Source organism: Leptodactylus fuscus, chromosome 10 (assembly GCF_031893055.1).
Source record: "Leptodactylus fuscus isolate aLepFus1 chromosome 10, aLepFus1.hap2, whole genome shotgun sequence".
Classification (NCBI taxonomy): Eukaryota; Metazoa; Chordata; class Amphibia; order Anura; family Leptodactylidae; genus Leptodactylus; species Leptodactylus fuscus.
This window is the reverse complement of record NC_134274.1, coordinates 8,658,796-8,683,495: the sequence shown is the minus strand read 5'-3', so window position 1 is coordinate 8,683,495 and position 24,700 is coordinate 8,658,796. Positions and strand designations below refer to the sequence as shown.

Here is a 24,700-nt window from a genome sequence, read left to right as displayed (position 1 = left end):
GGAGAGGTAAGGGAACATAAAAAGTAGTATTACTTACCTCTGCGAGCAGGCTTAGGGTCTAATTGTGCGACGTCCATGACATCACATGACTGGGACCTGTGTCCCAGCTCATTTGATGTCCCGAGTCACCGAGGACTGCAGCGGAGTCGGAGATAGGTAAGTAACAATGTTTTACCCCAGAGTATAATAATTGTTCATGGCTGTTTACAATGGGACATTATACTGTGCATAGGGGCCACTATGGGGCGTAATAGTATGTGAAGGGGCCACTATGGGGCGTAATAGTATGTGCAGGGGCCACTATGGGGTGTAATAGTATGTGAAGGGGCCACTATGGGGTGTAATAGTATGTGCAGGGGCCACTATGGGGAGTAATAGTATGTGCAGGGGCCACTATGGGGCTTAATAGTATGTGCAGGGGCCACTATGGGGCGTAATAGTATGTGCAGGGGCCACTATGGGGCTTAATAGTATGTGCAGGGGCCACTATGGGGCGTAATAGTATGTGCAGGGGCCACTATGGGGCATAATAGTATGTGCAGTGGCAACTATGGGGCGTAATAGTATGTGCAGTGGCAACTATGGGGCATAATAGTATGTGAAGGGGCCACTATGGGGCATAATAGTATGTGCAGTGGCAACTATGGGGCGTAATAGTATGTGAAGGGGCCACTATGGGGCGTAATAGTATGTGCAGGGGCCACTATGGGGCGTAATACTGTGTGCAGAGGTCACTATGGGGCGTAATACTGTGTGCAGAGGTCACTATGGGGCGTAATACTGTGTGCAGGAATGCGGGGTGGGGGGGTAAGGTCGGTTAGGGTCTTCGGTGTGTGTGTGTGTGGGGGGCATGTCAAATGTTCGCCACGGGGCCCCGCCATTCCTAGTTACGCCAATGTGTCTGTGGTACCTATTGCTCTATCCCCCTTCCATACTTTACACTGCAGTTTTGCTTCAGTAGACCGCTGATTATAAGCTTGGTGTCAGCAGGAGGTCAGTACATGGTGAGAGAGTTTCCATAACAGCAATGACAGAACGGTTATAAAGCATAAGCAACACGACTATCAGGAAGGAGAAGGGGACAAATAAGATCCCGTCCCCTGGCCTGGGGGAGTCCTGCAATGAAACGTTCTGATAAACGTCTCCCTTTTGTCTATCAACAATAAGAACTATGCTGTAAGGAAATCTTTCTACGTTGACACTTCCCCTTTAAACCGTTTTTGATCACATGCATTCATTGTATTATTTGATTCGCCTGACATACGGCCGTGCACTGTGACAGTCGTGATCGTCACTAGGAGAAGGATCTGCAATTTGTCTGCTGCGGGCGATAATCTACACAATGGTAGAATATGTGCCTGCAGTAATGGGGAAGTATATCATAGCATGGCGGAGACAATGGGGTAAGCTCCGGGGTAAGGGCATTGTGTTTGTTTGCTTTAGAGAATTGTGAGACACTTTGTCTGATGTTCCTTGTGTAATGTTACTTACCGCAACTCACCTGTTTCTTCACTTCCTTAACTCCTGTGTTACCAAATAGTGATACAGATAATATCTAAGTTGTATGGTGTAATAATACAGTACCCATAGAAGGTTATACAGAGGCATACGGTGGTATACAGAGGTACATGCAGTGCCCAGAGCGCTATAGTACCTACCTGTAGGGACAACATAATGACTAAATAATGTAGCTGTTAGTAATACCTGGTTTGGGGAACACTAAGTGGTAACCAGTCACTATCGCAGCCCCCCAGTACTGCTACGTTGTAACCCAGTATGCTAAATCTGCAATGCCGACAACATATTTTGTCTCTTCTTGAGCCCAGACCTCAGGATGTGGTATGATCAGAGGTGTAACTTTAGGGTGCAGTCACACCCAGGTCTCAAAACCTTATGGGACTCATAGGTGTAGCTATAGGAGTTGCAGTGATCGCAGCCATGGGGGCCCACAGGTCACCATCAGCACATTAAGGACAATTAAACTTCTGATGATCTGGGATAGGAAAGCGGTAAAATGGTAAATTTGCATTAACCACCCCACAAAGCTAAGCACTGACATAACTATAGGGATCACAGCTGCGACTGGGCCCAGAAGTCAGGGGGGCCCAGAAGTCACCTCCACAAACTAAGGCTGATTGAACTTGTTTGATCTCCTTTCCGATTTCCTTTGATAACTTTGTAAATCTATCTCCCCTGCCCTCTAGTGCTCTGGAGTGAGATGATTTATGATACACAGCCACCCACTGTCAGAAAGGAGAAAACCTTTTAATGCTATAAGGAACAGTGGTCATCAACAAATAGTCAAGGAAGGATTCTGTGGGGGACAAAAGGAGGGCATCGACTGCTCTAGAACAATAGTTAAACTTTCCATCTCTATCGGTAAAGACTCCTTTTTCTCCCTGAACCCCGTATCTAAATACCCTCGTCGAGGGAGACTGATTTGTTGTCACCGGTCCCCCAACATTAGGCCCTACCTGCGTATGCTACTTCTAGAGACCACAACTGGCACTAAAAGTGTATAAAACGAGTAGAAACCCCAAACTATAGCATAGCAAAAAATATAAGAGAAAAAAATTGGCCAAGCCAGAAAGTGACGCACCCATGGGAGCTTACATTCTGGAGATCAGAAAAACGTTTATGCAAATACAGAGTATCATTTATTAGACATTTATAATAATTAAGGGACAATATTACAGATTTTATTTGTTTGTTTTTCTCATTACGGTCTAATGAGTGGAGAACATTCATCGGTACAGAGAGATTTCCTTGGCAGTAGCCATGTCTGGACCTTTCCTCTTCGTCAGATCCTTATCCAGGCTTGGTCTGGGAGTTTCCCTCTTATCGTACTCCGGCAGATTCTTTTACGTTTTTGCAGTTTGTGGTGTAATTGTTGTTAATATAGTTTTTAATTATCTGGGCAGCCGTGTACCTGCAAAGGGCTTGTCCCTCCATTGCTTGTCAGCTAATGTTGCCGTCCCTGTGGAGGGCCGTGCAGGTTTAGAATCCCAGTGATGAGGGACAATAGAGTTTTAGTATATTTTTTATATGTGACTATTTATATACAAAAAGATCCAGAAATATTGCATTTCTCACATGGGCCACTAGAAAAGATAATAATGGAATGACATTTCCACCTTTCAGATCCTCACTTGGCAGCTTTGCTGTGTGGTCTGGGACAGAGTCAGCAGAGTCACCTCATTGTTAGTATGATAATGATGACACACATTTGTAATGTACTTTTCTCAGTGGAGTAGGAGAGTTATTGTCTGCCATACAGGCACTCATCCCCTGAGCCTAAAGGGTCAGATGTTTTATCAGAAGCAAATTTACCTACAGTGTAGGCCAAAAGTATTGGCACCCCTGCAATTCTGTCAGATAATACTCAGTTTCTTCCAGAAAATGATTGCAATCACAAATTCTTTGGTATTATTATCTTCATTTAATTTGTCTTCAATGGAAAACCACAAAAAGAATTGTCAAAAAGCCAAATTGGATAAAATTCCACACCGAACATAAAAAAGGGGGTGGACAAAAGTATTGGCACTGTTTGAAAAATCATGTGATGCTTCTCTAATTTGTGTAATTAACAGCACCTGTTACTTACCTGAGGCACCTAACAGGTGGTGGCAATAACTAAATCACACTTGCAGCCAGTTGAAATGGATTAAAGTTGACTCAACCTCTGTCCTGTGTCCTTGTGTGACCACATTGAGCATGGAGGAAAGAAAGAAGACCAAAGAACTGTCTGAGGACTTGAGAAGCAAAATTGTGAGGAAGCATGAGCAATCTCAAGGCTACAAGTCCATCTCCAAAGACCTGAATGTTCCTGTGTCTACCGTGCGCAGTGTCATCCAGAAGTGTAAAGCCCATGGCCCTGTGGCTAACCTCCCTAGATGTGGACGCAAAAGAAACATGGACGAGAGATTTCAACTAAGGTTGTACGGATGGCGGATAAAGAACCTCGACTAACATCCAAACAAGTCCAAGCTGCCCTGCAGTCCGAGGGTACAACAGTGTCACCCCGTACTATCCAGTGTCAGCGTCTGAATGAGAAGGGACTGTATGGTAGGAGACCCAGGAAGACCCCACTTCTTACCCACAGACATAAGCCAGGCTGGAGTTTGCCAAAACTTACCTGAGAAAGCCAAAATCGTTCTGGAAGAATGTTCTCTGGTCAGAGGAGACAAAAGTAGGAAAAGGCCTCAACATAGAGTTTACAGGAAAAAAAGAGGCCTTCAAAGAAAAGAAGACGCCCCCTACAGTCAGACATGGCGGAGGTCCCTGATGGTTTGGGGTTGCTTTGCTGCCTCTGGCACTGGACTGCTTGACCGTGTGCATGGCATTATGAAGTCTGAAGACGACCAACACATTGTGCAGCATCATGTAGGGCCCAGTGTGAGAAAGCCGGGTCTCCCTCAGAGGTCAGGGCTCTTCCAGCAGGACAAGGACCCAAAACACACTTCAGGTCAGCACTAGAAAATGGTGGTGAGAGAAAGCCCTGGAGACTTGTAAAGTGGCAGCAATGAGACCAGCCCTGAATCCCATAGAACACCTATGGGGGAGGGGGAGAGATCTCTTGGTGGCAGTTTGGAGAAGGCCCCCTTCACATCTCAGGGGGGACCTGGAGCAGCTTGCCAAAGAAGAATGGTCTAAGATTCCAGCAGAGCCTTGTAAGAAACTCATTGCTGGTTAGCGGAAGCGGTTGTGCGCAGTTATTGTGTCTAAAGGTTGTGCTACCAAGTATTAGGCTGAGGGCGCCAATACTTCTGTCCGCACCAGTTTTGGAGTTTTGTGTAAAATGATCAATGATGTGACTTTTTTTTCATTCTCTTTTGTGTTTTTTCATTGCAAGCAAAATAACTGAAGATATTACCAAAGAGTTTGTGCTTGTAATCATTATCTGGGGGACACCGAGGATTATCTGACAGAACTGCAGGGGGGCCAATACTTTTGGCCAACACTGTATCACTATACTTATGGCATGTGGGAGGAAACACATACACACAGGGAGAACATACAAACTGCTTGCAGATGTTGCCCTTAGTTGGATTTGAACCTAGGACCCCAGCGCTGCGAGGCTACAGTGCTAACCAATAGCAGAGTTTTTAGTGACAGGTGACCACTAGAGATGAGCGAGTAGTATTCGTTTGAATACCTCACCGCCATAGGTATTCATGTAAGCGGCCGAACACCAAGGGGTTAAACGCATCGAATATTAGATGCGCTTGACCTCCTGGTGTTCGGCCGCTTACACAAATACCTATGGCGGGGATTTATTCGATCGAATACTATTCACTCATCTCTACTGACCACTCTATTGTACCGCTGGGGGTACTGAGGCTCACCAGTGCAGTGCTATCTGGTTACGGTCACCTGTGTCCTATTTCTGCCTGCCGCACTGCTCTCCTATAGTACAAGGGCTGTACACCAGCTCTTACCTATTGGTGCCCTGGCCTTTTATGAAGTTTATGCCTTTCAGTCAGTTTCCAGCCAAATTACTGTACCTATGAGCTATTTAGGGCACTAGAAACAAAAATTTTCCTAGCTTGCTACATCCTGTTAGTGTATTTTTTTCTTCCTGTTGCATTTTCTGCTTACCTGTGTTTGACCTCTGCTTGTTACCTGACTCTGACCTATTGCCTGATTAACTGTATTGCACAAACTCTGCCAGCCCTGACCTCGGCCAGTTCTCTGACCACATCTCTGTGCGATGCTTCTGTACCACATATTGGTATTTCTCGATACACTTGGACAACTGTCTCAGGTGGTAACCTGATGGTTTTCCAGCAGCAATAGTCCATATGGAGGTAAAAGGGTGAATACCAGGGGACCAGTTAGACAATGCCTTTAGGAGTAACCCCATGTCAAATCTGTTTTACAATGTGAACATCCACCTTTAACATTGTTATGATTTTTGTTGTTACTGTTTAATCTCAAATAATTCTAATTAAATCTTTTAATCAGACACTGTGGCGCGATTGTTAGCGTCGGTCCGTTTGCTATGTCATCATAGGATACGTGATATTGTATTGTTAAGAATATCCTTCTTGGTTGACACCAATGGGTGGCTTTGATATATGGGATAATATTTGGTGTCTAGGTCTATAATTACCTCTGTGTACATGACATAGAGGAACTTTGCGCACACAATGGAGACTTCAGCTTCATAATGAGCATTCTATCTCTGGGTATGTGTGAATTGAGTCTCATGTGACTGCCATAAATTGGTCGTCAAGGGAAAAGCGTTTCGCAAACAGCGAGTCGACCTGAGTGTCTCTTCTAAAGGATTAGAGGGGTATCAATGCTCCACCAATGCTGTGCAGTCATCATCTTGTTTTTGGGTCCAAAATCCAGTTCTGATTATTTTCTTAGCATATCTCTATAGCTTTGTTTTTCTGATACAGATCTCCAAATATTGTGCATGGACATAAGAACTGATTCATCAAGAGCAACGTATTTTACGCCCCCTTACTCCGGTGTAAGGAGCTCCTAATTCATGATGAGGTCTAGGCACAAATTTGCACCGACGCTGGGGCTGCTGGATAGGCTATCGTAGTTTCCACCACTTTGAGGTGTAAAGGTTGATGAATATGGCATGGTGGTTGGTGGCCCCCTCCATTATTGGAAAAGGAATATAAATTTTTTTCTGTTAATGGCCTGGAATTGGTTCGGGCAGAGACAGGGGGTGTAATGAAGGACCCCCCCCGTGTCTGGATGTAGGACAAGGAAACTGTTATTGCTGCTCGAGCTTGTTAGTGGATCCAATAATCCTCTCTTCTGGTGGTCTGCCTGTTCATCCTGTGTTCATAACTAATAAATGACAACCATAAATTGAGGGGCTCTGTTTTTCCTTAGGAATGGTATAAAGAGTCTTGTAGGCCAGGCAATGCTCCTTGAGGATAAAAAGGGTATGCAAATCAACAGGGCCTCTAGTGCCACCTGTTGGAAGATATCAATCCTTTGAGTCAATGCCCCTTTCAACAGGTCATGGATAGAGATGGATGAACCCGACTATTTCAAGTTGTTTGGTTTTTAATGAAATTGAATAATTGGGGATTTGCCTTGATGAACTAAAATGTGCAGCCACAACATGTATTGTGGTAAATTTATACTCTGGGCTCTCTTCAGACCCCAAAGTATAATTGGTAGTGGCCTGGGGGTGGTTTAAAATAAAACCCAAAAACCAAAACGGTTATACTCGCCTTCCCTCATCTCTTTTGGGCCTTCTTGTGGAGTCGGGTGATTTTCTGGTGACGTCATGGGCCCGGGGTTACTACTGAGGCCTGTGACTGGGCACGCTGAGTGCCGGATTCCATGAGGATTCCCAAAATAGATAGATAGGTTAGTGTCACCATAATCAGCATACCACCCAGCTCTGCAGATAGATAGGTTACTGTCACCAGAACCAGCATATCACCTCAGCCCTGCAGATAGATAGGTTACTGTCACCAGACCCAGCATATCACCCCAGCCCTGCAGATAGATAGGTTACTGTCACCAGACCCAGCATATCACCCCAGCCCTGCAGATAGATAGGTTAGTGTCACCAGAACCAACATATCACCCCAACCCTGCAGATAGATATGTTAGTGTCACCAGAACCAGCATATCACCCCAGCCCTGCAGATAGATAGGTTAGTGTCTCCAGTATCTAGCATACCACCCAGCCCTGCAGATAGATAGGTTACTGTCACCAGAACCAGCATATCACCCCAGCCCTGCAGATAGATAGGTTAGTGTCACCAGACCCAGCATATCACCCCAGCCCTGCAGATAGATAGGTTACTGTCACCAGAACCAACATATCACCCCAACCCTGCAGATAGATAGGTTACTGTCACCAGACCCAGCATATCACCCCAGCCCTGCAGATAGATAGGTTACTGTCACCAGAACCAACATATCACCCCAACCCTGCAGATAGATATGTTAGTGTCACCAGAACCAGCATATCACCCCAGCCCTGCAGATAGATAGGTTAGTGTCTCCAGTATCTAGCATACCACCCAGCCCTGCAGATAGATAGGTTACTGTCACCAGAACCAGCATATCACCCCAGCCCTGCAGATAGATAGGTTAGTGTCACCAGACCCAGCATATCACCCCAGCCCTGCAGATAGATAGGTTACTGTCACCAGAGCCAGCATATCACCCCAGCCCTGCAGATAGATAGGTTACTGTCACCAGACCCAGCATATCACCCCAGCCCTCAGATAGATAGGTTAGTGTCACCAGACCCAGCATATCACCCCAGCCCTGCAGATAGATAGGTTACTGTCACCAGAACCAGCATATCACCCCAGCCCTGCAGATAGATATGTTAGTGTCACCAGAACCAGCATATCACCCCAGCCCTGCAGATAGATAGGTTACTGTCACCAGACCCAGCATATCACCCCAGCCCTGCAGATAGATAGGTTACTGTCACCAGAACCAGCATATCACCCCAGTCCTGCAGATAGATAGGTTACTGTCACCAGACCCCAGCATATCACCCCAGCCCTGCAGATAGATAGGTTACTATCACCAGAACCAGCATATCACCCCAGCCCTGCAGATAGTTTACTGTCAGCAGAACCAGCATATCACCCCAGCCCTGCAGATAGATAGGTTACTGTCAGCAGAACCAGCATATCACCCCAGCCCTGCAGATAGATAGGTTACTGTCACCAGAGCCAGCATATCACCCCAGCCCTGCAGATAGATAGGTTACTGTCACCAGAACCAGCATATCACCCCAGTCCTGCAGATAGATAGGTTACTGTCACCAGACCCAGCATATCACCCCAGCCCTGCAGATAGGTTACTGTCAGCAGAACCAGAATATCACCCCAGCCCTGCAGATAGATAGGTTAGTGTCACCAGAACCAGCATATCACCCCAGCTCCCACTGCGGAGACCAGAAGATGCTCACAGCGGGCACTTTGCAAACCCATTCAAATGAATGGGTTTGAAAACTGACTGCTGGTTTCCGTCTCCTTTCCAGTTTCTCGGACAGAAGACGGAAATCCAGAAAGCAGAGACCAGGCACAGGTGTGAACACATCCTCAAATGGTGTTTTCCCCATGTGAAAATCTGACTCCAATGCCGAGAAATCTCCAATTTGTCTAATGCACATTCTAAGAAGAATCCGTAAAAATAACAAACAAACAAACAAAGATTAAACTTCCTCATGTAAATGTTATAAATATTCTGCACATCAGACACAAGGTAGACTTGTCCTATGGCAATATAGTTCCATCTAGTCGATGCCTGCCGCTGCCTACCTGCTTATTGTAGAACCTGCAGAACCTGTAATTCTATATCAAAATTCTCTCCAGATACAAGAAACGTGAAATATATTATTTGGTGTAATGTAATAAAGGAGAAATATTATATCAAAAACTGGTCAGAGGGGCATAAGAAAATAAATCCCAGTCCTGCTCACCTCCACCGATCTCCCACCACCCTGTTCCAAGGTTGCCCGGACTCTTATGCATTCTGCGTCCTGTGTGTTGAGCCCTTAGGCCAGGCCAGGCAGTGTCAGAACAGAGTGGTGAGTTATGGGGGAAGGTGAGTAACACCGCTTTGCTGATATCCAATATATTGTTATCCCTTGAAAACCACAAGAAAATGGTCGCTTACTTACTGTGTAAGCGGCCATTTTTCTTGTGGCCACAGGCATGCGCAGACGGCTCTGCCCGAGGCTTAGAAGTTTGACCCCCAGCGCCGGAAGAAGACATGTGAAGAGGCCATTTCTGAAGAAGATGGAGGCGGTGCTGGAAAGTTCTCTCGCAGCTTTGGGGACACCCCCAGTGCTGTTTGAGCACTGGGGACCGCCCGCAGTGCTGCGAGAGAACTCATTTGCATACTGACGAAAACTGGGATTTCTACCGAATGGCAGGGCGGAGAAGACATCTAAAGGTAGGAAAAGAATAGCCTTTCTTAAGGTTATTCCTGCGTGGTAGTCACAAAAAACTGTGTTTTAATGATAGGATCCCTTTAAAGGGTTTATCCAATTTTTTTTTAAATTAAATATGGGCCAAATAACAGGACGCATCAATACAAAACACTTCTAAATGTATAGCCTGGTTAAATTCTGCATCGTTTATCTGATTTATTTTCAGGTCATTGACCTCAGCTGTGACTATTCGTTTGCAAACTTACTACCCCTCCCTGTGAGCAGTTCATTGTGATTTTTCACACTGATTTTGGCACATTTTTGGTAGATAAATTGTTTAAAGAAAACGATGGGGCTCTCACCGAGTCCCATGGTTTTCAATGGGAGAAAGATTGGCAGGTTTGTGGTTTTAGTGCAGAAACAGCCTGAAAACGTGATACTGTATGTGGACCTGCAGCAAATCAGAATGCTAAACCACGTCAGATATCTGGGACTCAGCAATGAAATTCTGCCTTAGATTCCACCACAAATATGCAAATCTGGGGCAGATTTTATTCACATGTATTTGCATGTTATGTGAACGGAGCCTTAAGGCTATACATAAACAGTCATACAGTCATGCTAGGATTTTTTTTTATTTTTTTTATGGCCTATGAGTTTACAAGTATTTACTAAGACACGTCAGGAGAAATGATTGATCCTCTTTAAAGAGGACTTGTCACCAGGTCTGAAAAGCCCAATGCCATAAATCATCTGATCGGCGCTGTCACCCTGAGCATTTTGGTGTTTTATTTTTCCAAATCTGTTCAGCCATTCCAAAGATAAAAGCCCTTTCATGGTGAAGCAGATTGGGGTCTACCAGCCAAGTGGGCGGTGCATGACCTACAGCACACAGAGACCCCGCCCTCCCAGAGAAACCACATCATTTGAATCGACCCTAAAAGGGCTCATATCTTTGGAATGGCTGAATAGACATTGATAAACAAAACACCAAAATGCTCAGGATGACAGCGCCAATCAGATGAGGTCAGTTATTGGGATTTTCAGACCTGGTGACGGGTCCCCTTTAAATCTACCCCGATACTGTTAGAGCAATGTATGCCATATGACTCACATATTTCTATTTGTTTACACTATATTTTCCCATAAACTTGACTCTAGAAATATTTTCCACCCTCCTTTTACCGTCTTACACGCCATCGTGGTTTCATACACACATCATAGTGAAGTTTCACAACCAGAGTGCAAATGGATAAAATGCAGTAGCCAGAATATTTTTTTGTACAAAAACAGCGCCACACTCGTCTATAGGTTGTGTCTGGTACTGCACCCCGGCTCCGTTAAAGTAAGTGGGACTGAGCTGAATACCACACAGCGATCGTAGACCTCTGCGGTGCTGGTTTTACAAGAAAACCGCCATGTTTTTATATATCTCGTAAACCCCTTCAGCTCTGTGACCGAGTGAAGCAAAGCAGGAACAATGGTTGATTATTAACAGTATTCTGTAATCCATTGTACAGGCCGTTAAGTCTCGGAATGTAAAAGACCCCACCTCAGGATGTGAGGGAACAACCTAGCGATGAGAATATCTGAATACCTCCCCCTCCTCGTATATCATCAGCAATGAAAAGTAGATTCAGTTTCTTACTTTGCAAGTTGAAGAGATTGGATAAACATGGCTGTTTTCTTCCAACACAGCGCCACACTTGTCCACAGGTTGTGTCGGGTATTGCAGCTGAGCCTAATTTATGTCAATGGAGCCGAGCTGCAATACCAGATGCAACCATTATCCAATGATGGCGCTGTTTTTGGAGGGAAGCTGCCATGTTTTTCTTATCCTGGATGATCCCATAACTAGCGCGACTTTTCTTGTGAAATGTCACGTCCTATGGGCTATTCCCTAATGTTTTTAGACGCGCTCCTTTTATGCATGGGAACAAGTAGAATAGTAACCCAGTGGGAAGTTGCAGAAACTAGGCATTCGGCCATGACAACAGCTGCCATAGCAGAAGAAAGGCGCCATCTACTGCAGCCTGTATTCTGCTAGTAGGTGTATGCTATATACTACGCTAGGGCCAGGGGCGTAGCTATAGGCGGTGCAGAGGTAGCAGCTGCTAGTGTCCGGGGGCCCAAAGGTAATTGGGAACCCATTGCAGATTTTGCATTGGGGCTCAGGACCTTTAAATGAAACCTCTGGTGAGACTTTAGCTGCGACTCCTGTCATGTGACCAAAAGTTGCTATGTCACCGTATGACCCCGCCATTCACTTACATTAGTGAAGGAGTCACAGGGTGACACGGCGATTTTTGATCATGTGACAGGAGTTGCTGTGTAGCCCTACCCTTACAGTCTGCAGAAGGGGGTCAATATTCCATAAAAAAATATATCTGCATTGTATCAGTATGTCATCCGTAATTCGTAAGACTTGTATGATCTCATAGACCTGTATGGAAGAGTCTGTGTCACAAATGCGGACAGAAATCCATATTTTGTGGATGGTTTTTATGGCCCAGGCGCGGCTCTGTAAAATGGATGTGTGTATAGAAATGGCTAGATCTGTATACAGATATGTAATTGCAGACAATGTACGGAAAACAACTACAGTCGTGTCCATGGGGTCTAAGAATCTTCTTCTAGTATGTCCATGTATTGCATGACTTCAATGGACAAACTGTAATGCTTTGTTTCACCTGTGGTGGCGCTGCAGAAAAATTTAATCATCTAAAATAGCGCCACCTAGCGTGATTAAATTATCATGCCATAACACCAGTCCTTCTTTCTAATGTAGTTATTTGTACTATGGGCCCCCGCAGTATTTACACCCCCGTTGTCTCTACGGGGCACAATTCGGTGCCATCTATTTCTTACGCTACTAGAAAGCCACTTTTAGAAATCCTGGAGGAAAACAAAAGGCCAAGTAATAAAGCGTCCAAGCTGCAAACCTGCCAGAACTTATTAACCGCTTGTGAACTGGAACGAGGAGGGGGAGGAGGAAGGGGTCTTGGACAAAGTTTCACATCACCCCGAGGCTGAGGCTGGGAGTTCTGTCACATCCCTTGAAATCACAAAAAGTCACAAGTCCTGCCCCCTGCCCTGTTGGGGGGGGGGGGGGGCCACACCAGGGAGCTGTTAATAAGCAGAGCCGAGCGGTTTCCTCCTCACTAGACCTGTGCAGCTGAGTCACATTACACAACTGTGCCCAGGGTGCAACCGTCACACAATGCTCCCCATACACTAGCAGGCAGGGTGAGTACCTAGTGTACTGTCCTAGTGCACCGCTCCTCCATTGTTCTCCTTACTCGTGCCCTTCATTGTATTCATTGCACCATTTGCTGTTTTTCATGCTTTAATTTCCCTCTTAAAATGAAGACAATGGCCCCGGGAAATGTTGTGGAAACTTTTCTCGATTCCTTGGGAGTTCTCTAGCTTGGGGATATGGGATTCTCGCTGCTCCTTGGCATAGTCAGCCCTTCTTAGGGTTCTGGGAAATGTCACAATTCACTCTAAAAATGCCGCCTTTTGTTTACGTCCAATAAATATTTAGAATTTTTTTTAGTTTGATTTAAAAACTTTTCTCATTGGATACTTGTATCTTCTCTACAATACAAAAATATCCCCCAGTGTATGTCCCATTCACACAGCTGTTTAAGGTTCGGGCGACACATCGTGAGTCAGCTATAATAAAAAAACAAAAAAAAAATAAAACAACGCAGTGGGAAAAAAACATCAAAAAATTCTGGTATCTGCTTTTGAGCTGCGCTTTTCATTTTAAGACCAAATGTAGCAAAAACCTTTGTATTTTTCAAAATGAAATTTTTCAATTTAGACTACCCCCACTATGCAGAAAAAAATGCCAGTGAAATTAACCAAAATTTGTATAAAATGCAGAATTTTCTGCAGTGTTTTTTTTTTTTCCCGCAAAACAAATTCGTTAAAATCTCAGCACTTTAAAATGTTTTGGTTTTTTTTTCTCACTGCTTTTCCGCAATGTGTGACTTTTTTTTTTTTTTTTACCATTGTGAAAGTAGCGACTGCCACTAATTTTTTTTTTTTTTATGTAGCAGTCAGACTTTGTTCACCGCACTGTTTTTTTTTATTTTATTTATTTTGTTTAACAAAAAACCTAAAAAAAAATACCAGTATTGCGTGTCATTTTTGGCATTTTTTTCCCATATAGAAATTTTAAATTTTTCTTCTATAATGAAAGTAAATGAATACACGCCAGACTTGGAGAACACTGTGCTTTAACGAAAATAAAAAGCAGAGACATCATGTAAAGGTGAGGGGAAAAATGCAATGTATGTAGGGACTGTGACGTTTCCTCCTGTAGGGTGAGACATTTTGGTTCATATATCTTGTAACTTTATTATTCGTGACCCCTGGCATGTCTTTGCTGCATGTCTGCTTCTTATAGATTGCTTCTTCTATCATAGCGAGAGATCATATATACTTGTCATATGACATAGGGATGACACAGTGATGCGTTGCCACCGCAGTTTTTCCCGCAGCGCTTTTTGGTTGCAGAACGTCCTGTGGTGCCTCATGTGCGCCCGGACTCCGCTTTGCAGGTTTCTGTCTTCTGCCCGACAAACTGGACAGTAGACGGAAATCGGCAGTCAGTTTTCAAACCCATTCACTTGAATGGGTTTGCAAAGTGTCCGCCCATGAGCGTCTTCTGTCTCTCCTGTTTTTTTTTATCGGACATGCAGGACTTTGTGTCCAGTTTAAAAAAAAACAGGAGAGACAGAAGACGCTCACGGGCGGACACTGCCTGGTTTCTGTCTCCTGTCCAGTTTCTCGGGCAGAAGACGGAAACCCACAAAGCAGGTGTGAACCCGACGTTAGCCTAAAGGTGTTTTCTGGCCCCAAATCGATATTTCATACTGATTATCTATCCACAAGATGGGTCATTCATGTGTGATATGTGGGGTCCAATACCCAGAGCCCAGACAGATTATCTGTTGTAGACCCCTCCAGTACCAGAAGCTGGTGCAGGGAACGAGGAGCAGAAGCAGCTCTGCATCTATTCAAATGCTAGAAGTGGCGCAGCAATTCTCCAAAGCCATACAAATCCCCATGTTGCGGACAGCTTTTTTTATTGGAATTTTTTTTTTTTTTGTTTAGCCAAAGTCAGAAGTGGATTGATCAAAATTGTAGAAGTATAAGAACTTCCTATATATTTCCCATTCCTTTTTGTAACCGTTCCTACCTTTGGCTCAAAAAATCGCAACAAAATCTGCAATAAAAAAGGGCTGCGTTTCCGCAACGTGCAGCCTTGGCCTTAAGCTGCCTATTACATATATTGCTGGAGCCTGGCAAGTTTTGATGGCTTCTACCAACCATGTAATGTGTATTGGGATCTCCCAACTCTTCCCTCAATGGTCTGAGGAAATCTCAGGTCACTGCACATTGACGTGTGCTAATTTGGTGCGGGAAAACTGACCGGTATAGGACATGATTGGGCCTTATTCACATGGCTGATTTGTAAATGGGTCTATTCACGTGTCCGTTTCTCTGACACATGTCCATAAATAAAACCTGACCATGTTCTATCTTTGTCCAGGATAGGGGAGAAGTGTCCGACCGTCAGTTCCCCTTTCGATGAGGAGAACAGAGGATTAAAAGCCCCCCCCATACCTCCTCCTAATGAGTGGTGCACTGGTGTGACTGGTGCTCTCTTCACTGCTATGTGGCTGTTGCAGATTATAGTTCTGGCAGCCCCATAGAAGTGAATGGAGTGCTGGTCATACAGGGGTACCGGTGCACCATTCACAAGGATGAGGCAAGTGAAGCCGCTGAATATACCCTAAAAATGTAGCTGACGACACTGCTTTTCTGTGGAGTTTTACATTTTTGCCTCCATCCATATGGAAAGTGCAATGATTTGGCGTTAACCTGCTGCATAATGTGAGAATGAGGTTAAAGAGGAGCTTTCGTGTCCTCGGTCACATGCGGTTTTATGTACCGCTAGAAAGCCAATGATGCACTGAATTCAGTTCACTGTCGGCTTTCCCGCTACGTTCCCTGGGCTGAAGATATCGGTGCTGTTACCTATCTCTCCCCACTGTCAGAAGGGCGTTCCTGACAGTCTAGCTGATAGGACTTGTCCATAGCCTAGTACTGTCAGAGGGGGAGCTCAATACCGCCCAGCAATGATGCTAAGCTGTGAAGAACCCCCTCCCCAGTGCAAGTCTATGGGCGAGTACAGCTGGGTGGGGGGCGTTCCTCACAACTTAACGTCGTCGCTGGGCGATAACGAGCGCCCCCTCTTACAGTACAGGGCTATGGACGAGTACTATCAGGGGGCATTGCTGCCACGGTTTTTCCCGCTTTTGCTGCGCTTCTCTACATGGGGCCTGAGCGTAAAGCTCTGTAAGAAATGACAGCAAGCAGAGATAAAATCTACCAGAAAGTTCTATAACTAATGACACTACACCTATAACTGTCTGGGGTCGTCTCCATATATTGTTTCGCCTATTGTTCTGACAACTCTTGGCTGACAATTCCTTGGGGTGACGTCACAGCCCTGCAGCTCGGCTCTATAGAACATAACAGGATCTGACCGCAGAGTACAGATCAGCCCCCCCCCCCCCCCGCCTGGGATCCGTAGAGTGAAAGTGAGCGAGAAATGTGCAAAACCTATTTCTTAACCTAACTTCTCCTAAGTTAGTGGAAAATGGGAATGTTAGTAAATGACTCATGTCAGTAAATAATGCCTTGCTAGATCTCTCTGCTTACAATTCAGTTTAGTGTATTGTTCCTGGTGGAAGGTCTTGAGTTAACTTTGCAGCCTTGTCTTCAGGGTTGTATTGACTTTTATTGCTGTGACTTATTTGTAGAACCTTGTGGAAACAGTAGGTGCGGGTTTTATAGCAGTAGCTAGGATTAGAGAGCCAACCAACATCTGCCACCCTCCAGCTCCCCACCCCATAGGCGACAAAGTAAATTTAAAGAAAAACAATATGGAGGTGCAGTTGAGTTGCCATACACATGTTTTCACAGCGCAAAGGATCCACTTGGGCCCCTGCCAACTTTTCCTCACTCTTACCATCGGAGTCAGTCGCGTCCATAGTTTCGACAGCACCTCCACCAAGTGCAGCTCTTTAGATCAATAATAACTGCGGCTCTGCTGATTCTGGGGCAGTTGGAATTTTTTCTTTAGCCCCCACCATTCCTGAGCAACGAATGCTGTTATTTTTGGTGCCTGATGTGCTATTTAAAGGGGTATTCCCACCTCACATACTCACCAGTTTTCACTCCTGTAAAATCTTCTTTCTTCCTGGTTTCTTGCATCATTTGGTGGGCGGGGTTTAACATGCAACCTGCCATTTAGCTCTGCCCCCAAATTCGCGTGTAGCTCCGCCCACCCACATTGGACTATGAAGTACAGGCAGCAGCAACTCCATTCTGTGTTACATACAGAGACTGCCTGTCTCTGCCATAATGAACACAATTGAATTAGCTAGCCTGATAACTGGGAGAACAGAAGAAATGAAAGCAGCTCCTCTCCCCTATCTGAGAACAGGAAGCTAGGTCACATGGTGTAGACACAGGAATAGCTAGATACACAGGCTCGCTCCCTGCACTAAGCCCCTCCTCCCTCCCCCCTGAGAGCAGCAGATACATCACTTGACTCATGAGCAGATAAGTCAAGGGCTGTGGCCACAAAGAATTGAATAAAGTAAGATAGTGGACAAACAAAGCAGTTTTGCTGAAGCAGTGTATTTAGGAAAAGTCTTTCATCCACATTAACAAGCAGTATAGATAGGATCCTTGTGATGGGACAACCCCTTTAATCTCTGTACTGCCAGGCAGGAGAAGACAAGGGGTGTGACTCTGAGCTCTGACACTGGATGCCACTGATTGGAGCTTTGAGTCCCGCCCCCCCCTTCCTGACACCGCCCTTCTGATACTTAAATAGCACATCAGGCAGCAAAATTACATACGCTTGTTGCTCAGGAATGGTGGGGGCAAGAAAGAAAATTCCACTTGCGCTGGAATCAGAGGAACAGCGACTATTAACAGATGATAAGAACTAGAATTGATGGAGGTGGTGAAAGGTCCTTTTTAAAGGAGTTGTGTCACCCACCCTATCACCCCATTTTTGTCAATATGCAATTGAGATTTTTGGAGCAATGAGGCGATTACTGCTTAACTCTTTGGAGCAACAACAGCGCCCTCATTGCTCCTAAGAGCGCCTTTAAAGGGATCCTATCCTTAAAATGTTTTTTTTTTTTTCTGACTAACATGTGGGTATAGACTTAAGAAAGGCTATTCTTCTCCTACCTTTAGAAGTCTTCTCTGCGCCGCCGTTCGGTGGAAATCCTAGTTTTCTTCTGTATGCAAATGAGTTCTCTCACAGCACTGGGGGCAGGCCCCAGCGCTCAAACAGCACTGAGGGCGTCCCCAATGCTGCGAGAGAACTTTCCAGCGATGCCTCTATCTTCTTCTGGAACGGCCTCTCCCCGCGTCTTCTTCTGGCGTTGGGGGTCAAACTTCTACGCATGCGCAGAGCCGACTGCACATGCGCGCGGCCTAACAATGCTCGCCCTATATCAACGAGAACTAGAAATTCTAGAAAAGCTCTTCTGATACTGACCCATCCACCAGGTTAATAAATACCCAGATGTCCGTTTTCAAAGGTCTAATACGGATATTTTGCAAGACAAACTTCCATCTCATCGTAAGTCGTGGTCAAATGAAAATGTGCCTTGTATGATTTTAATATACAAGTCTGTTCCGGAGCTCAATATTAAAATATCAGGCAAACTTCCACCCGACCTCGGCTTGTCTAATATCACTTTAGTATTCGTCCTCCGGACCACACCTGTATTTGTAGGGCTTTTGTGGCTTGCAGGGTCATCGTTTTGTATTAACCCCTATTTTCCTCAATGACTTTGACACGGTATAAATTTTTATATAGGGATCACAATCTACATTTTTACCTATCAGTATGTCTTTTGTAGTGTGGGAGGAAATCCAATCCAATGCAAACACGGGGAGAACCTACAAACTCCTTGCAGATGTTGTTCCTGTCGGGATTTGAACCCAGGACTCCAAGCGCTGCAAACCTACAGTGCTAACCACTGAGCCACCGTGTTGCCCCCCGATACGGTATAAATTTATTATATAACCATATAACTTTTAGGCAGGTGTAGAAAAAAAAAAATGATGCAGAGTAAGAAAGCGTTCAGAAATAGAAGGGTTAATGGTTTATTTTTGTGAATGAAGAAAAGAGAAAATGTAAATTCCATCAAGATTTGGTGTGACCTTTGCCCTTCGGAGGAGGAGTCCTGGAGGTGATGATTTGGCCCTCATAGATATAGCCCTGATCTCAGCTTCAAGATGGCGGGAACAACCTCCCTGCCGAGTTCTACCAAAAACTGTTTACAAGTACCGAGAAGAACTGATGGAAGGCAAAGGGCAAAGGTCACATCGAATATTGATGAGATTACATTTCATCTTGTTAATCAACAATAATAAAGTATTTATTCTACGTATTAGTCAATCACACCTACATTAGCAAACAAGAGTATGGGAACTGTATTTGCCCCAAGGGTTGTAGGCCGGTCACAAACAAGCACCAGGCAGGGTCCAGTTACATTCAGGCCCAGGATCCCGAGGAGCTTATAAGGTGTCTGTTTCCAGTATAAGGAGTGTAGAATAAACACACTATAGTTGGGGGGGGGGGGGGGGCTGGTATAAATTTAGCGCTAGGTCCCAGGAGCTTCATGTTACACCTCTGGCACCGGGCCCTTTTGGCCTGTGATGGCGAGGTATTATATTAACCAGCAAAAGAAGCTGGAAGTCAAGGTGCGCCCGTCACATGGAAAACGTCATCCAGTCTTCAGGCAGTATGATACAGAGCAGGAGAAGCCGATATACTGATATATGGTTATATGGTTAGAAAAGTTTAGTCTAATTTGCCTTTTATGCTTGGGAGTCCACTGGGCGGTGCTAATTGGTGATTGACACCGCCCACTGGACTTAACCTGGAAACATATACATATTCCTGCTCTATAACATGGCGCTTTCAGGTGAAGCCATATTTTAACATGACCGTTTCCCATAAATTTTTGCCATAGGGCCACAGATGTTAATACGGGCTTCTCCTGCGCTCCTCACAAAATATATCTCCACTCATGTTATTTACTACAGATCGGACTCCTTTGTTTTCAGAGAATGAATACCGCCATTACCTGTTGGAATAATCTAACAGGCAAAGGTGGAATATAGGAGTCCTATAAGTGGGCAATGTACTGTGTGGCGGGCGGCCAAAAAAGGAGTTGTTATACTGGGTGGGGGGCCAGTAAAGGAAATATTCTGAGGGGGTCAATACACTTTATTGACACAACTTTATTAATTGTGGGACTTCACATGGACCCACAGTAGTGTTCGATACTGCAACCATCATTCCTTATGGACCCAAAAATCCCTCCTTAAATATATAGAGTGGACCGACTGCCATTTATGTCATTAAAGGGCTAATTTTTGCCTTTCTGCCAGTGGAAGGCTGTGTATCCCAAATCTTCATGTCTCACTCCAGTGCACCAGGGGGCAGGGGTGATAAACTTAAGATGAACAGACTGATGGCCATCAAGGAAAATCAGAAAGGAGATCAAAGAAGTTTAAGTTATGAGCTACCCCCCCCCCCATCCCTGTTGGCCACTGCAACCCCTATAGTTACGCCACTGCTTGGAGGTTGGGTCAATGCAAATTTAACATTGACCTCTTTACTGTCTTTGTCCACAAGGGGACGCCGAACCCTTTCCCCGGATTAGACCACCACACAATATAACTTATAACTAGAGTTTAACCCTTTCTTTACCAGGCTTATTAAACGAGAAGAAAAACGGTCTAAACATATGAGCATGCTGGTCAGGGTTAGTCGTGATAGGACAACCCTTTAAAGGGATCCTATCATTAAAACTTTTTTTTTTTTTCTGGGTACCACGTAGGAATAGCCTTAAGAAAGGCTATTCAGCTCCTACCTTTAGATGTCTTCTCCGGGCCGCCATTCGGTATATAATCCGGTTTTTGTCGGTATGCAAATGAGTTCTCTCGCAGCACTGGGGGCGGGCCCTAGCGCTCAAACAGTACTGGGGGCGTCCCCAATGCTGCGAGAGAACTCTCCAGTGCCGCCTCCATCTTCTTCAGGAACGGGTCTTCTTCTTTTCCGGCGGTGGCTTTAAACTTCTAGGCCTCGGGCAGTCGACTGCGCATGCCTGCCGTCCACAATAAAATGGCCACTTACAATACTGTGAAAGCGGCCATTTTCTTTTGGCCGGCGGGCATGCGCAGTCGGCCTTGTCCGAGGCCTAGAAGTTTGAAGCCAACCCCCGAAAGAAGATGCAGGAAGAGGCTGTTCCTGAAGAAGATGGAGGCGGCGCTGGAGAGTTCTCTCGCAGCATTGGGGACGCCCCCAGTGCTGCGAGAGAACTCATTTGCATACAAAAGAAAACCGGATTATATACTGAACAGTGGCTCGGAGAAGACATCTAAAGGTAGAAGATGAATAGCCTTTCTTAAGGCTATTCTTACGTGGTACCCAGAAAAAAATGAGTTTTAATGATAGGTTCCCTTTAAGGTGGATTTCGACTTTCAGCTTAGCTAAAGGTGATACTAAGAATAACCCGCGCACACCTATTTACAGGATTATTTCTGATTAAGCCATTCATGTGACGTGAAAGTGATCTGTAAGGAATGAGTCATGACGAAACCTTCAAGGAAGTAAATATATAACTTGGACAACGGCGGCGTCCGTACGGCATTGTGGGAGAGCTGCACTGTCTGCATTAATCTGCATCTTCCTTGTCTTTCGCGGGTGCTTGGGTTATGGACAAGGGGCTGAAGGTTTTGGGTTTACCTGGTGACATGTCCTTCACAGCAGGAAACAAAGTCTTGAAGTTTTTCTCCTTTGTTTACTGTGATTTTTGAAAGTGATAAAATCTTCTCCCACCCCAGACCTCTCTGGATGTTTACCCCTAGGAACGAAAATAATTAACCTCTAAATGGTCTTGCTTGTCCTTCGATTAAAGGGGTGTACACGACTTCTTCTTTTATTTATGGCCTATTCTTAGCCTAGGCCATACAGATCTGGTTGGTGGGGGGGACAACAGCCCACCCTGCACAGATCAGCTGTTCGTAGGTCCCTAAAGTCTATGTACTATACAGTGCACAGAGCTGGAAGCATAGTGGTTGAGTGTCTATATTACAGTACCGGCCCCTGCTTCTGGCTCCATGTGCTGCGGAGCAGATATATTAATCTATCACATATTTTCCGCAAGATCCTTTTATGTGCCATACATGTCCCTCAAGCACTAATATGCGCCTCGCCCGCCACATTATGAGAATTTGGGTGAGGCAGGAATGGGGTAAGACGAGGTATCTTAGTTATTATAACTTGCACTGCAGGTCCCTTCCTTAGCTGGGCCATTTACTAAGCCAGTCCTAATAAGGCTGGGTTCACACAGGGTTTTTTGGTCTGGAACCGGAAGCGGAGGCCACCTCAGGTTCCGGCTGGATGCCAATGTAGTGCATCGGCGTCCAGTCACGCGCTCCGGTTTAGGCCCAAATGAATGGGCCGAGTGCGGAGGAGGGAGGGAGTGTCTTCAGGGAGATGTCGTGAGGCGAATCCACTGAAGAATGAGCATATCAGTTCTGATTTCAATGGGAGCCGTCTTTTTGGTCAGGATTTTGAGGCGAATTCGGACTCAAAATCCTGACCAAAAAACCTAGCCTAAATTTGCCCCATTGTATGGTACATAAACCCAAGGCACCTTGGAACAGCTGATCTGTGTGAGGGCCAAATGGCGCTCCCCACTGACCAGATATGGCCCACAGGAATGTGGCAATGCTGCAGGCCCCGGCACCTGTGCTGGCATCTAAAAGGGCTAGTTCACACGGGGACATGGAGGAGGATTTTGACAGCGGAATCGTGAATGAGAAGCGGTTTTTACCGCGCGGTTTTTTTTGCAAAAAATCACGTTGCATGTTTTTTTTTATACTAAAACCTGTGCGGTAAAAAACGCGTTGCGTTCTTTGCGGCCCATTCTCTTAAAGGATGAGAAAACCGCCTGGAAGCGGTTTTTACAAAAGAAAAAAACGCTCCACAAAAAGCGTGCCAAGGTAATTAGGAAGCGTTTTTTTCCGGTGCCAAAATAAGCCACACGTTATTTACATGTGAACTAAGCCAAACCCTTCCCGGCCTTCGCCATTCTATTGCCAGGGAGGGATTGATGCCGGGTCTGTAAGAATAATGGCGGCCGTTATAGCAATCGGGTCTCCGCTATACGCGGAGGCCCAAAGCTAATGCCCGCAATTAGACTGCTCTGACATAGCGCGATTTTCTGGTTTAGAATCTCAGAAATATTTTGCAAGCTAAAAAAAAAAATCGTCTGTTTCCTGGTAGATCTGTAGCACGCGCTCTCTACCTGACAGATGTCATCTTTGTCCGGACTACACCGAGTGCGGGAATTATCCAAAAATGCTTCATCATACTTTAGAACATTTGCATTTCGGTTACAGTAGAATTGTATTCACCCCTGAGCATGTTGAGTTTGTGACTTCGTCTATAATGTGGTGCAGAAATGCATCCTAATATTACCATGGAATTGTCACCAAAAATAGCCCATATATATAAGTTTTTATGTCAAAATTTTGGCTTTTTTTTCATGTCTTTTACGTGTGTTATAAAAAAAAAAAAAAAAAAAAAAAAAAAATTTACATCCTGCAACTTCAACTCTGACCTCTAAACCTAATAATAAACTGACACTTGCCAATTCTGTTTAGGGCTTTCATTGCACCAGTCACCTCAATTACTTCTCACACCGTATTACAATAGAAGATAACACCCCTACAGATAACACCACTGAGCCATCATTACATGGCTACTGACAATAGATGATATCACAATGTATCTACTCAAGGAGTCCGCTCCAGTCTATTGTTGCCTATAAGGGCCCGTTCCTGTGGTCTCGGAGTGAGCCAGCGTGCAGGGCAGCTTGTAGGAGTTTGATAGCTCCGTGCCAGTTTACGCCGTCTACTCATGTCTGTCCAAGGATTATGTAATTGATTTAGAATGAGGCTGGCTCGGGCCATGCAGAATCCATCGCAGAGTCGAGGAAATTGTCTTCTACAGATGAATCTTTCCTCTGCTGGATTCAGTTTAAAGACAACAGACACCCAATGGATCCCATTATAGTCCATGTGAGGATCTGGTGGACTCTTCCCGATCCTGGTGGACTCTTCCCGATCCTGGTGGACTCTTCCCGATCCTGGTGGACTCTCCCCGATCCTGGCTGTCGGTGATAAGAGCAGCACCCTAGTGACGTCTCTTACAAATGGCAGCTCTCCATTCTGCCATGGAATGTGATCATTCTTACAGCGATGGATACAGAGTAGCTCAATGTTCTTATTTCTAGCGGCGGGCGCAGTCCATGCGTTTCGTATACGGTGTTCCATTAAATATTTCCGGGACTCCAGCTCTTGTTTTGTCAACACATAAACTGCGCAGTACCTGATACCGACAGGTTTAGATTCCTGGAAACCTTTGACTTGGCGCACGGCCATACAGCTGTTCATCTACGTAAAGCAGGCTATATTCTTAAATCACCATACTGAGGATGAGGGGGCAGCGGTGCTGGGTTATGCTGGGCCTCTTAAGTTTTCGGTTACTCCCAGCCACCTGCTGTAGCCGGCCATACTCTGTGACTGGTAGTGCTAGGGTGTAGGGAAAACTGATTTATTATCAGGATCAATGATCATATTACATAACATTATAGGGTGGTGGTACATTGCAAATACTACGTGATTTTATAG

The 24,700-nt window shown here is 45.2% G+C and overlaps 1 protein-coding gene across 2 annotated transcripts in view; it reads left to right on the top strand.

The window, feature by feature from the left end:
• Positions 1-1,334: 1,334 nt before the first annotated feature.
• Positions 1,335-24,700, top strand: part of LOC142183594 (prominin-1-A-like) — a 51,650-nt gene continuing 28,284 nt past the window's right edge. The window contains exon 1 of one of the 2 annotated variants that reach the window (XM_075258734.1): positions 1,335-1,403. The gene's annotated coding sequence lies outside the window, so the exon portion shown is untranslated. Of the gene's footprint in view, positions 1,404-13,020; positions 13,127-24,700 lie in introns of those variants that run through there. The other variant, XM_075258733.1, reaches the window with a different exon arrangement.